The sequence below is a fragment of the Pseudopipra pipra genome, chromosome 4 (genome assembly GCF_036250125.1).
Source record: "Pseudopipra pipra isolate bDixPip1 chromosome 4, bDixPip1.hap1, whole genome shotgun sequence".
NCBI classification, from domain to species: domain Eukaryota; kingdom Metazoa; phylum Chordata; class Aves; order Passeriformes; family Pipridae; genus Pseudopipra; species Pseudopipra pipra.
Genome location: NC_087552.1, coordinates 68,634,362 through 68,646,944, shown reverse-complemented (window position 1 = coordinate 68,646,944; position 12,583 = coordinate 68,634,362).

The window sequence follows — 12,583 nt, the reverse complement described above, 5'->3', positions numbered from 1 at the left end:
GGAAAGGGAAGGAGTCTTGGAAGGAAACTCCCATGATGGTTTCAATGGTAGTCCAGCTGCTAAAGAGGAATCAGGGTTCTCCGTGGGTGCAGCCCCAAGTGATGAAGGTGAGTTGCAGAAAGTCAGCTGAAGCATTACAGAACCTGAAAACAGCTGCTGGAAGCTGCATTATGTGGTACTGCTTGCTGGAAGGAGCTTACCTAGGACATGAGAAAGAGTTCCTCCTCCACCTGGAAAACACTTAAATCACCATGTTGCTTGGAAGGCGTCTTAAACACAGGGGACCAAGGCATCAGGGCAGGTACCCTCACAGGAAAGACTCGTGGGGCTAGAAAGAGGCCAGGTGGAGGGAAATGAGACCTGGTAATTCAGGCACACAGCAGAGCCTAGTTGCCACTTCTTGTCCAGCTTGTTCCTTAGCACTATACCATGCTTCCAGTCTTCAGGACAAACTCTGCAATGCACCACTCATTTTCTCATCCATTCACATTTTCAGACACCCATTAAATCTAGAAGGGCTGGGAATAAGTCACACAGAAGAGGATCAGCCCTTTTTGTTCCACGTTGGAGAGATCTACTTTGGCAGAGCTGCTTTCTGCCATGGAGTCCCGGGCCCTTTGTCCCCTCAGAGCAGGACAAGCCTCATTAGCACAGGGGAGGATTTCCCGACCACCTTCTGGCACTCAGGGAGGCTGCAGTGAAAGGCTGGAGAGAACATCTGATAAACAAAAAGTTTCCCTCCCCTTCACAGCCACAACATTAAGAAAGGAAATAAAACAAAAAAGTGATGGTGGGCTGAGATAATGCCCTGCACCCCAAACCCCTCTCTCAGGCAGTGGCTGTGCTGGTACCCACTGTCCTCTCCAAGCGTGTCAGCTGCACTCAGGGCATGGGTTGGCAGGTGGCCTGTCCGCAGATGGAAATGGGGTCCAGCCATGGCTGCGGGGTGAGCTGAGCCCCTCAAGCCTCCCTGAGCGCCTCAGGCCGCACTGAGCCCCGCCACGGGCTCTGAAGGAAGGAGTTTCACTTCCATCTGGCAGCTCTCAGTGCAACAAATCAAGCAACGCCTTGTTAGTTTTAAGACAAAAGGGGAGGGGAAGAACAAAAGATCAGAGCGGGGCTGATTTCTGTCTTGTTGGCCTCCCCGGGGCTCTTTCCTGTTTATGGAAAGTTTGCTGAGGGCTATGGATGAGCCTCAAATACAACCTCTGCTCCAGACAGCCTCGAGCGCTTGGGAGAAGGAAATGACTCCAAACTTGGCAGCACGAGGCCCATCTTTGCCTGCACATCCTTCCACTCGCTGGGGAGCAAAAAGCCAAATGCCTCAGAAGAGGCACTCAGTGCGTGGCTTTGTGTCACAGGCCTCCAAGCAAAGGCAAACGCACCCTGAAACTGCGGCTCTTTAAAGGATGCAGCCAACTCTGCCAGCCCAGCAGAGTCATGGATGTCATGCATACCTAGAAATTGTTTTGCCATGGTTCTACACAGGGTTTCTCATAAAAGTTGCTCAAAGGGAATGAAAATCTCACCCCTCAAGGCTGCTGAGTTTGCTTGCCGTGCTTGCCTGTGAACACTGTTGGCCTGCAAACCTCAGGGGTGCTGCCAAATAGTTGTGGGAAGACTTTGCCCTGTCCAGATTGCATTTGCATGGAAGTAGCATTTGCTGTGGCACTTGCAAAGCCCTTGTTCCTGCAGCAAAGACATGCTTGTAGGGCTCTGGGCTTTGATAATTTTTTTAAATAGCCAAACCTCGGGTTCCAAACACAAGAGCCACTTTTCCCTCTGAACAGGCAAATCTGGAGTAAGGGGCCATGGCATCACCTTCCAGCAAGGAACCTCTCTTTGGGCAGCTCTGCAATTTCCTATCACTGTAACCCCTGACACTGGGCAGAGACAGTGATGTCATGACTGTCATCAGTGTCCTAGGGGGTATCTATCCGGATTGCACACCTGGGAGGGAAAAGCCAAGAGCCTCAGGAGAAGAGAAGGAACTGGCCACCAAACCTTCTGTGTTTCCCCCTTCTCTCTCAGGGTATGGGAAAAAATCTGTGACAGAAGTGCAAAGCTGAGCCTTCTCTAGAGGGGTTGGTCTGGATTTGACCCACCAGTGATGCTGCAAGGGATGATGCACAGACAGCATGCACCTGTGTACCAGTGCTCTCGACAGGGACCTCAGGGTGATGAACAAAAGGTCAAATAGCTTGGATGGGGAGAAAAAAGTTTAAAAAAAGTGCTTTCCCCAAAAGGAACAGAAATGGGCCATGGCACAGATGTCATCTCCCTGCTTACCAGCAAAGCCGTTGCTCCATGAGCCTGGAGAGCTGAGACCACTCCCACAACTCCAGCAACAAACATCTTCCACAAGGGCAGCAAAGGCTTTTCCATGGGTGAAGCTGAGGACCCTTACCCTGCCCAGGACCCTTCTGTTCAAAATGACCAGCTAAAACATGCCCATTGCCATGCCCTGGAAAAGCCCTTCTGAGGTCCTAAGTGTAAAAGGTGAACACACAAACTGTCCCCGTGACACAACAAGGAGTGCATGGGTGAGCAAGCACAGTTCAAAGGCACTCTGTCAAACAGCAAGGCAATGTTTTCCTCCTGACTGCAGCCCTGGAAATGCAAGCTGTGGTCTGAACCCCCCTTCCAGGTTCAGCATCAGCACACAGTCTCTGTGCAGTGCCCCTGGGGCTGTAGCTGCATCTCAGGGAGGCCGCAGTCCTCCGATACCCTGCTACATCTGCTGGCACAGGGATACCCTGGCTGTTGGGAAAGAAAGGACATGGCTCAGCTTTCCAATTCCCAGATGAGTCTCCAAGGCAGGCAGTAAACAACCCACAGCAAACAAACTAAATAGAACCAGAGAGATAGCAAAGCAACCAGGCCATTTTCAGATGGCTGGAGTACTTTGCAAGCCAGGGATGATTTAAGTGGAGTTGGCCCCAGGTTTGCACGTAGGCAAGACACAAACAGCTTTTGTTGGCCAAAATTCAGCACATCCTACAAAGCTAGGAGAAGGAATCAGAGGGTATCCTGCAGGGTGCAAGTGCTGTATGCCCAAAGCATCCTGCAAAGGTAAAAGCTTGTCCTTGCTGGTATCACTGGTACACACAGATGCCTCTAAGAATGGGACAGAGCTATAGTTGCACTGCATGAAAGATGTCCTTACCCTAATCTACTTTTCAGGCTGATTAATTCCTCCTTTAATTGGACCTCTTCCCCAGTCCTGGGCATACAAGGGCTGTTGCCTTTCAGGGCTCTTCAGCCTCCCCGTGATCAGGTGCCTCTCTACCTGGAGGAACAGCCTCCAGAGCAGAGTGTGCAGGGAAATTCCTGGTCCCTTGCATGGGCAGTGAGGCTCCCCTGGCACAGCCCAACTCATGCCCCAGGGAGATGAGACTCTCAGTCAGGTGAGGACATTTGTTTCCCAAGGCAAAACCCAGAAGTGTCCCCCTGAGGACAGGTCAGTGCCAAGGGACACTCTTGAGCTGGGGTGACATGTCCCACATGGGCAGTGGCCTCCACTCCTGCCAATGCACTACAGGTGGCCACAGCAACTGCAAGCTCTCCTGAAACTGGAGCCTTTACAACTAGTTAGATAACAGATATGGTCCATTAGCTTGGCAGGCCGACAGGCCCCCGTGCCAAAAAGCCCATCTCTACTCAAAAGGGACACTGTTAACAGTAACTCAAGAGGATGCAACAGAAGAAAATAAACAACAGTTGAGGCAGTTGGTGTAATTGGCCAGCAGACGAAAATAAATTTATGCCAGCTTGTGAATACGGCTGCCGAGCATGATTCAGTGAGTAAATCGTGTGGCACAGAGCACAGGGCAGGCAGGAATAAAATTAAGTAAGAGACAAAGGCCAGGCTGCCTCTTAGAGAGTATCACCCCTCCAACCACCCAGCTTTTCCCATTTCTACCCGTTTCACTTGCATGTGTTCCCTCATGTCACTAATGTATGGGTTTCCCAGCCAGCCATAATGTTTCTCAGGGAGGGACATATGCTTGAGCCACTGCTAAAACAAATACCCAAACCCCCCAAAACCCAAGCAGAATTAAAAAAAAAAAAAAAAAAAAAAAAAAAAAATGTTCAGCAGAAAATCCCAACCATTTCAAGTGCTCTTTGAGCACCATACATGAATAACAAAGAGTGAGCCTGCCATTTATTCCTTTGCGGATCACTTTTAAGATCAGCTTTTGTTCTGCGCTTTTTAGAGCAGCTCAAGTCCAATGGACAAAAATTCCATTCCCAGGAGCACACAAGAAAGAACTGGGCAGCCCTGGGCTGCACATTTCACCTTTACTTTTTTATTCTATGCTATAAATATTCGGCATGGTCTTAACAATTGCACCAGCGTCTTCCTTTATGCAGTGGGGCCAACAGCTTGGAAACTGGGACTCTGCGAGTAGGAAAGGAGGATGGAGACTGTAGATGATGTGAATCACCTAGAAAAAAAGAGACCTCAGCCAGGGTGGAGGGGACCCTACCAAACATTAATATAACCTCTGCTTTGCAGACGCTGCTTCTGGATCTTACAGGCAGCAGAGAAAACAGTTCCCCTTTTTGCATCTTGACCTGGATATGTAGAAGGCATTTTAGACACCTGCTTATCTCCTGGGTAGCAAACCACTTGCTCTTATCAGCTCTCTCTGTGAAACACCAGCCTGCCTTTTTTGTAGAGAAGGTCCAGTTCTTGATGGCACAAAGGTGGTTTCAAAGGCAGCAGAACCCCAATGCTCATGTTGTCTCTCACCTTCAAAGAGACATCTTGGCTTGTTGACAGCTCAAGCCCATCCTTTGCAGAGAGCTAGGGGGGTCTCCTTCCTCCAGTGAAAGCACTGAACAAGTTCCCAGCAACAGCTGCTTTTCTTTTCTTTTTTCTCAAATTGGTGGGCTGCCTGTTTCCCCCTGGTTTATTCACTCTTTTTCAAAACAGCCGACTAAACCACACTACAAAGCAACGAGGTCACTACAAACTCTGCGGAAGAAGTTATCACTGCTATCCTATGATTCCTATGGTTCTTTGCTTTGATTGCCTTGTTTTCCTGAGCCATATGGGAAGATACTGCCTCTCAGCAAAATATGGACGTGAGAAGTCTCAAGGGCTCTGCGTCAGATAACAAAGACACCAGTATTTTCTTGACACTTGTAACTCCAAGAAGTAAAATTTTTCTTTCATTTTTTTTTTTTTTTTTTTTTTTTAGTTATAGGAGAAATATTTGGGCCAGATTTTCAAAGTTTAATTCAATTCCCAGTTAGGCACGGCAAATAAATGGCCTGGTTTTCCCCTAGAACCTAGAGGTTCTTTGAAAAATCAGGTCATAAAGGTGACAGCAGGAGCTGCTGAAGGCAGAGACCTTCCACCAAATCTTGCCCCAAACAGCTTCCTGTGCTGACAGTCATTCCCTTTTACAGCCTTCCATGGAGTTCAGGAAATAACATCACGCTGGCAACACTGGACAGTTGGAGGAGGTGGGGACCACTGAAGTTTGTGTTGTTAGATATAGGTGATGCATTTAAGCAGATACATTTTCATGCTCTGGCAGGATGATGGATTCACTCTGCCTTCACCAAGGCCAGGAAAATCCACAGCAGGCATCGTGTGTTCAGTACAAAAACCATTTCCCTCTTTGAATATGAAAATAAATCCATAGGGTGACCACAGAGTCTCCAGGCATATGGCATTTTAGGGTAACTCATTAACAATGAATTGTTGGTGAGGAGACTCTAAGGCATATCTTTGTACCTGCAAAGTCACTCATCCAAAGTCCTCCAAGTGCCTTGCAAATATTAATTGATGACTCGCATGGTGGGGATGTAGGTAAATATCAGCTCCCCTGTTTTACAGACAGGTCAACTGTTGCATAATCTCAGTTGATGTAATTCAGAAACTAAAACCAAAAGGTCGTTTTCTGTTTTAAGGACTATATGACTTTCCCTGCATTGTGTAATATTTCTTCATGTTATGCAACCATTTTTCCTGGTATTTTACACGTGTGTCTATCCTAAATTCCACTGTCTTCCATGGTTGTCTGTTCTGCAACCCAGATAAGTCCTCTGCTTATTTATTGGAGATCTCCCTTATCTGCAGGCTTTCATCACATGTTGGAGTCCCCAGCAGCTCCCATCCCTACAGACCACCATCAAGCCCCACATGCAGATAACTGGGACTAATGGTTTGGACATAAACCTTGAGCAGGTATCACTGAGGCAAGCTGTGAACCAGATACTCTTTTGTCTAATGACTGTCTAGATCCATCTGGAAACGTGAAATCAGGCATCAAGCCTGGATAGAAGACACACCTGCCCTAGCAACAAATGGCAAATCTAAGCCATCTCTTGAGGTTAAGTTTCAGCGTTTGGCACACAGTTTACCCCTTTATCTGGAGAAATGCCATTGATCAGAGGATTTTTAACTCCCCAGGCCTCCCTAGGGTGGTGGATGTGTTAAACCACACCTCGTGAAGAGAAAAGCAAAGGTATGATCTCAGGATGGAGGGCTACTGGAGACTGACACAACCGTAGGGACACGCATCTCAGCTGAGGGGCAATTTCTGCTGCTGCTTCATTATCGAAGTGTGTAATTACAGCCAGCTTTAGAATAACCTTGTTTGCAGCAAGTGTAGCTCCAGATTTCATATCTTTGAGTTAATCTTTTGTTTGCTTTTCTCTTGTTGTCCAAACGTCTGGTAGAGTTCTGCTCAGGATGACAACACCAAGCTACAAAGGCTGAGAAGATAAGGAGCAGGAAATGAGTTTCTCTAATGGATAAAAAATTCAGCATCAAGGTATCAGGGTCAAGCAGAAAATGAGATCTTTTTTCTTCCCCTCCTTTTTTTTTTTTTTAAACAGGGTGAAACAAGAGTGATATTCTTGTTACAGCTGCAGTGTAGCTGGTGGCAAGTGATGTGAGAGGCTGTTACTTGATTCTCCTCCCATCACTGTTTCAGTTTCCCATGGAGGATGTCCCCAGGAAAAGAACTAACTTTGACAAGACTGTGACAAAATATGCAGGATGATCACCGTGGGAGTAGGCAGAGGACTTTTTTGGCACCAGCCCAAGGAAAGCCATGGTCTGACATAATCCAACCATCCACCTCTTTCTTTGTCTTGTTCCCCTTGGACCTGGGGCAGGGCAGGGCAGGCCTCACATGGCCTCTGCCCCCACATTGCACAAGGTATCATTTAAAATAACTGGACGAGAGACCATGCAGTCTTTACATCCTTTCAGTATTGATTGTGGAAATTCCATGTTCATCCCACCATAGTGGTGGAGAATGCATTTTGATCCATATCTGCCAATCCATTAGCTATGCTGATGCTTGAGGCTGAAACATCATCTTCAGCTTTAAAATGAGTCCTCTTCCAGGAGGACAACACAATGTTTCTGTCCATGCTGATGGCGGAGGACTTGACCTAGGAATGAGCACAGTTCAGCAGTCAGAAAGATGAAGAGTTGACACCATTTAGGAAAGGTGACTTTTCTGCCCACCAGTTATACAACACCTTCTAGGTTTTCCAGAAGACCGTTTTACTCTTAGACAGGCCTTTAAACTTTTTTCTTTTTCTTTTATGCAGCACAGAAGGGGAAACACTAGCCTTGCTGATTGAAAACTCTGTTTCAAGCAGTAAAAGCTGGCAATACTGTGGAGAAACATAAGCTCGAGAAGGAACCGTGCTCAAACGAGTGCCCTATTGTGAGATAAGTTTTTCTTTTGGTGATGAATCAACATAATAATCCATCTGTAACACTAGATGCGTCTGCCTGTACTAGAGCAAAGGGCCATCTGCCCATCTGCATATATGTTCAAAATGCTGCTGGGACAACCACGATGGTTTCTTAATGAAAGGCACTTGGCAATTAGCACTTAAGTGAAAGCGTGCCTGGGTGGTTCTGAGCCCTCATTTGTCCTTCCCACTCCAATGCAACAAGTGTCTGTAACTTTTTCTCTTTATTTTTTATTCCAGCAATTTCTTTTTAAAGCCGGTGGGGAGGGGTGAACACGTTCTGATTCCTGCAACAGCAGGAGCCGAAGCAAGTTGTACTCAACATATGTCTGGTGTAAGCTGGGCGGTCACGAATTATCGGGGCAAACCGCCCGTCCTTTCCAAAATACCCACCTGCTCGGGGGCCAGGCTGCAGCAAAGCCATCCACTACGTGGCTCCATCTGTCCGATAAACAGGCTGCACACATTTGCTGAAAGCTGAATCATTTTGCCTCTATTTACTTCCTTTCTTTCCCCCCCTCTTCTCCCCCGCTCTTCTAATTGGAGCTCGCTTGAAAGGTGCAGGCACCCGCAAAAACAAAGCAGCACAATGAGGCCAGTGCCGACTGTTCGTTAAACTGCTCCAACTGAAATCCATGCCTGGCTGAGGCTGAGCAGAAAGGAGACAGACCTTGTCAGCCTCCAGCATGAGCGGGAAAATTAAAAAGGAAAAATTAACCAGGCTACAGAACGGTGCGTGAAATCCACCGGGGGAGGGTTGTGTTAAAGCTAAAGTAGCTGTAACCAGGATGCAAAGGGTGCCATAGCACCTGGGTCCTGCTGGAAAACCAGGTGAGAGAATATGCCTTATGCTAAAAATCCCGAGGACCAGCTCTCCAGCAGCACTCAGCCAAGGAGCAAACCAGAAGGAAGACCAGAGCATCCCTGAATCCATCCCCAGCTCCACCACAGGCTGTCTCATCAGCTTTAAGGTACAGTCCCAACTGTTACATCAAGCGCAGGACTAGAGCACAGACCCCAGAGTGTACAAGAAAGTAATGAAAATGATGTGTATTGGCATTGTAGTGTCTAAGCAGATGTAATAAAGAAAGCACAGCTTCTTAGAGGAAGTCTTCCCTTGGCATCCACATCCCAGAATCATCCTAGCAGTCCTGCCATATGTAAGAAATAAGCATGTTTCTTTCCCTACTGCAAAGAAAAAAAGGATGGTCAGGAAGATGAATTGCTCCCAGTCTGGAAAATGCAGGCTGCTGCATGGAGCTTCTAGGCCAGGACATATTGTGGTCATGAATTTCCTTCATCTAATCACTTAACCTCATTAGGGAAATGCTGCATTTCTCCGCTAATCAGACCTTCCATTTCACTTACAAAGGAGAGACCGAAAATAAAGGAACTAATTGTGATTCTAAATAAATTTTACTAAAAATATTCACCAATCTACTAGACAGTAAAGGCACATTATTTTCCCAGTGGTCTGGACTATCTCCATAGGAATCAGTTGAATTTTCAGATGGACTACTTGCAAAAGGCATTAAAATTAGACATTAAAAGCTGTTTGCAAGAATTAACATTGGTAGAAGCACCGACTTTCTGGTGAGAGAGTGAGACAGGGGGAATGAGTCAAGTTTCAAACACCTGACAAGTCAAAAAGGGTCTTTCTGGGGAAAACACCTCCTCTTTGTAGATGATGGTGAGATTTTTCTTCATTCTTTGCCACTGTCTCATTGGGTTGCTCCCCAGAAGGGCACAGAGAGGATCTGAAAGATGCATGAAGTTACTATTTAGCATAGGAAGATTATGGGAAATAAGTGTTGCCTACCTGAAAGTGTTGCTACACGCAGCCGATGCTGCTGCCAAGTGCAGTAAATTTCTCTGTGGGTTGCACACACAGTGTCTTAAAAGGTAGTGCTCTTCCATTTTTCATATCCATGACCCACTGTTTTCCTTTGGCTTTGGAAACCCATATACCGACCTGTTAATCCAAGAAAACTTTCCTTCCCCACAAACATCTCACCATGATGAGCAGCTTTGCCCCAGCCCACCGTGAATCCCCATTGCCTGTGTGTCCCTCCTGATTCCCCCTCTCCAAGCAATGCAGTTCAACACTCAAGAGCCCAACAATTTGCATGACCAATTGCACTTCAGAGTTTGCTGGGGTGAATTTCAACACCTGAAATGGTGCTCTCCCTTCAGCCAGATGAATTGCCGGTCGTATTTTTCCAGCCTTGCTCCCACCTCTGCCCAAAGGAAGGATGCTGAATTCCCTGTATCCATGCGTCTGGTATCCTGGCTGTATTGTATCCCTGCATCCTGCCACCCACCACACCATGGTGGGGGTTTTGATGTCAGCATAGACACGTGGTGTGCTTTCCAGGAACAACTTTTACGGGAGCCACGTGTTTCACAACCACGCCCATGCAATGAGGAGGTTAGAGATGCTGGAGCAGCACATCCACTCACAGGGTGTAGCTCTGGAGAGCTTTTGCCATTGGCTTCAAAGGGGAGTGTTCCTGGGCACCCACGTGTGTTTGGCAAGGGATGAGAAACACAGTGACTGACAGGGAGCCAGCAGGCCCACCACAGGGCCAGAGCCCAGTGGATCTGGTTAAAGGGAGACCAGGAGCATCCTTGGATCCACATCCCAGCTCCACTGCAGGCTCTCTCATCAGTTTTAAAGTACAGGTCTCAACAATTAGATCAAGCACAGGACTTGAGCACAGCCCCCAGAGTGGACAAGAAATCACCCAGTTCTCTGGGTTGCAGGTGTTGCTCTCGCAGGTGCCCATGCCAGCACATAGCACAGCATGTGCATCCCTCTTGCATGGTCTCCCACCACAGCACCCTGTGCTCCTTCCTGCCCTCTGGTATCACAGGGGGCACTCCTGCTGCCCTCCTGCCTCTCAGCCTTCAAGGCTGAGAAAGATCTGGGAAGAGGCAGGGAGGAGGGAAGGGGCAGCTTCCCTTTGTAAAAGGTCTGTGAGGCATCCTGGCCCTGTTTCAGCCCAGCCCAAGGCCATCGGTCCCTGTCCCAGTGATGCTGTAAGGACACCAGGCCACAGTTCCTCACTGTGGACACCACAGAGCCAGGACAGACATGCAGGCTGATGTCCCATCCCAGCACCCAGGGTACTCCCAGCTCAGCCCCTCTCCAGCCATTCAGGTTTCATTCTCAGTGAAGAGAATGAAAATAGACCCATTGGGACAGAGGTTTCAGTGTGAGGGAAGTTGAAAGAAGGGTGTGGAAATGAGGTTGGATGTTATTATTTGCAAGTGGATTTAGGAACAGGTGTAACTCTGGATACCAGATTCTGTGAAAAGGCAGCATTAGACAAATTTGAAAAAAAAAAAAAAAAACAAATATTTAGAAGTTGCTTTTTCCCTGCCTGAGAGCCTCTGGAGTCACTGCTACCATTCTGAACAGCTCTTACTGTGCAAGAAACACACATCTTCAGGAGTTCAAGGTCTAGACAGCTTTGTGTATGCACAAATAAGACTTACAGTCCCAGTGCTTTTCTGCCTATGGGCTAAATTCACATTCTTTTCCTCAAGGACAAGTTTTAAGAAACCTGTCTTGGTAAGAACTCAAAGAGGTTGGTGCCTAAAGACTATCCCAGCCCTTTCCACTAGCCCTGACTGAGGCTGACTTATAGAAATGCCTTCCTTTAGAAGGAATGGTTTTGGTTTCAGTCCAAAAATATACCGGGTAGAACAACCTGTATTTGCTACAGTTTAAACATTGTCCACAAGCCTTTTGGTTTAAACTATGGTTTACATTACTGGATATTTTTTTTTCCTATTCAAATTCTGATATTTCTGTTGATTTCTGTGGGTTTTCCCCCTTTGTTTCTCATTGTCACAATTTTCTCATTTGCCTAGACAGACTCCAATATAATGACATGTGAAAGCAGAATGTTCACATCAGACAGACCAGTCAGACACACTTACCCTGCCCTACATGATGGAGAAGAGCTCCAAGACCAGGTCACCCAACATTTTCCACGACAAGATCCTGATTTTACACTTGTTTCCAATGACTTAAAAGTGTTCAAACAAAAGTTCTTCCATGTCAGGTATTTGTCTTGGGTTGGTTCAATCATCACAAAATTAGTGTCACAATTCAGCATTTGTGATTCCTATAAAATCTCATCCAATTTTGACCTTGCTTTAAGGTCTCAAAAACCATTTCAGTTTGTAAACTCTTATTTAAGATTTAAAATTTCAGCATCTCAATTCTCTAAACATTTCATACAGGCTGGGCAAGCACCTGCTGTCCCAGCTCTCTGCTGCTGCCCTGGTAGCCCACATACCAAATCCTTCCAACAAACCAGCTCTGGACATGATTTTCCAAACTGAGAGAGGATGAGGGATGTAACTAAGCAGAAGTGGAAAACCAGAACTAGATCATCTTGTAATAGCCCAACTTAATTCCAGAGTAAATCCTATGCCCCCTAGGCATGGATGTCGCTTTCTTGGTAAGTAAAAAGCTATGAAGACATCTGTAAAGCATGTATCTCACTTCCCTTCTGATGGATCTATACTATCACAGAATCACAGAATCAGGGGAAAATACCCCTGAGATCATCGAGTCCAACCTATGGCCCAACACCACCTTGTCAACAAGACCATGTCACTCAGTGCCATGTCCATTCTTTCCTTAAACACCTCCAGAGATGGTGACTCCACCACCTCCCTGGGCAGTCCATTCCAACGTCTAATCACCCTTTCTGTGAAGAATTTCTTCATAATGTAAAACCTAAACATCCCCTGGTGCAGCTTGAGAATGTGTCCTCTTGTCCTCTCTAATTGCCTGGGAGATGTGCCTGACCCCCACCTGGCTACAACCTCCTTACAG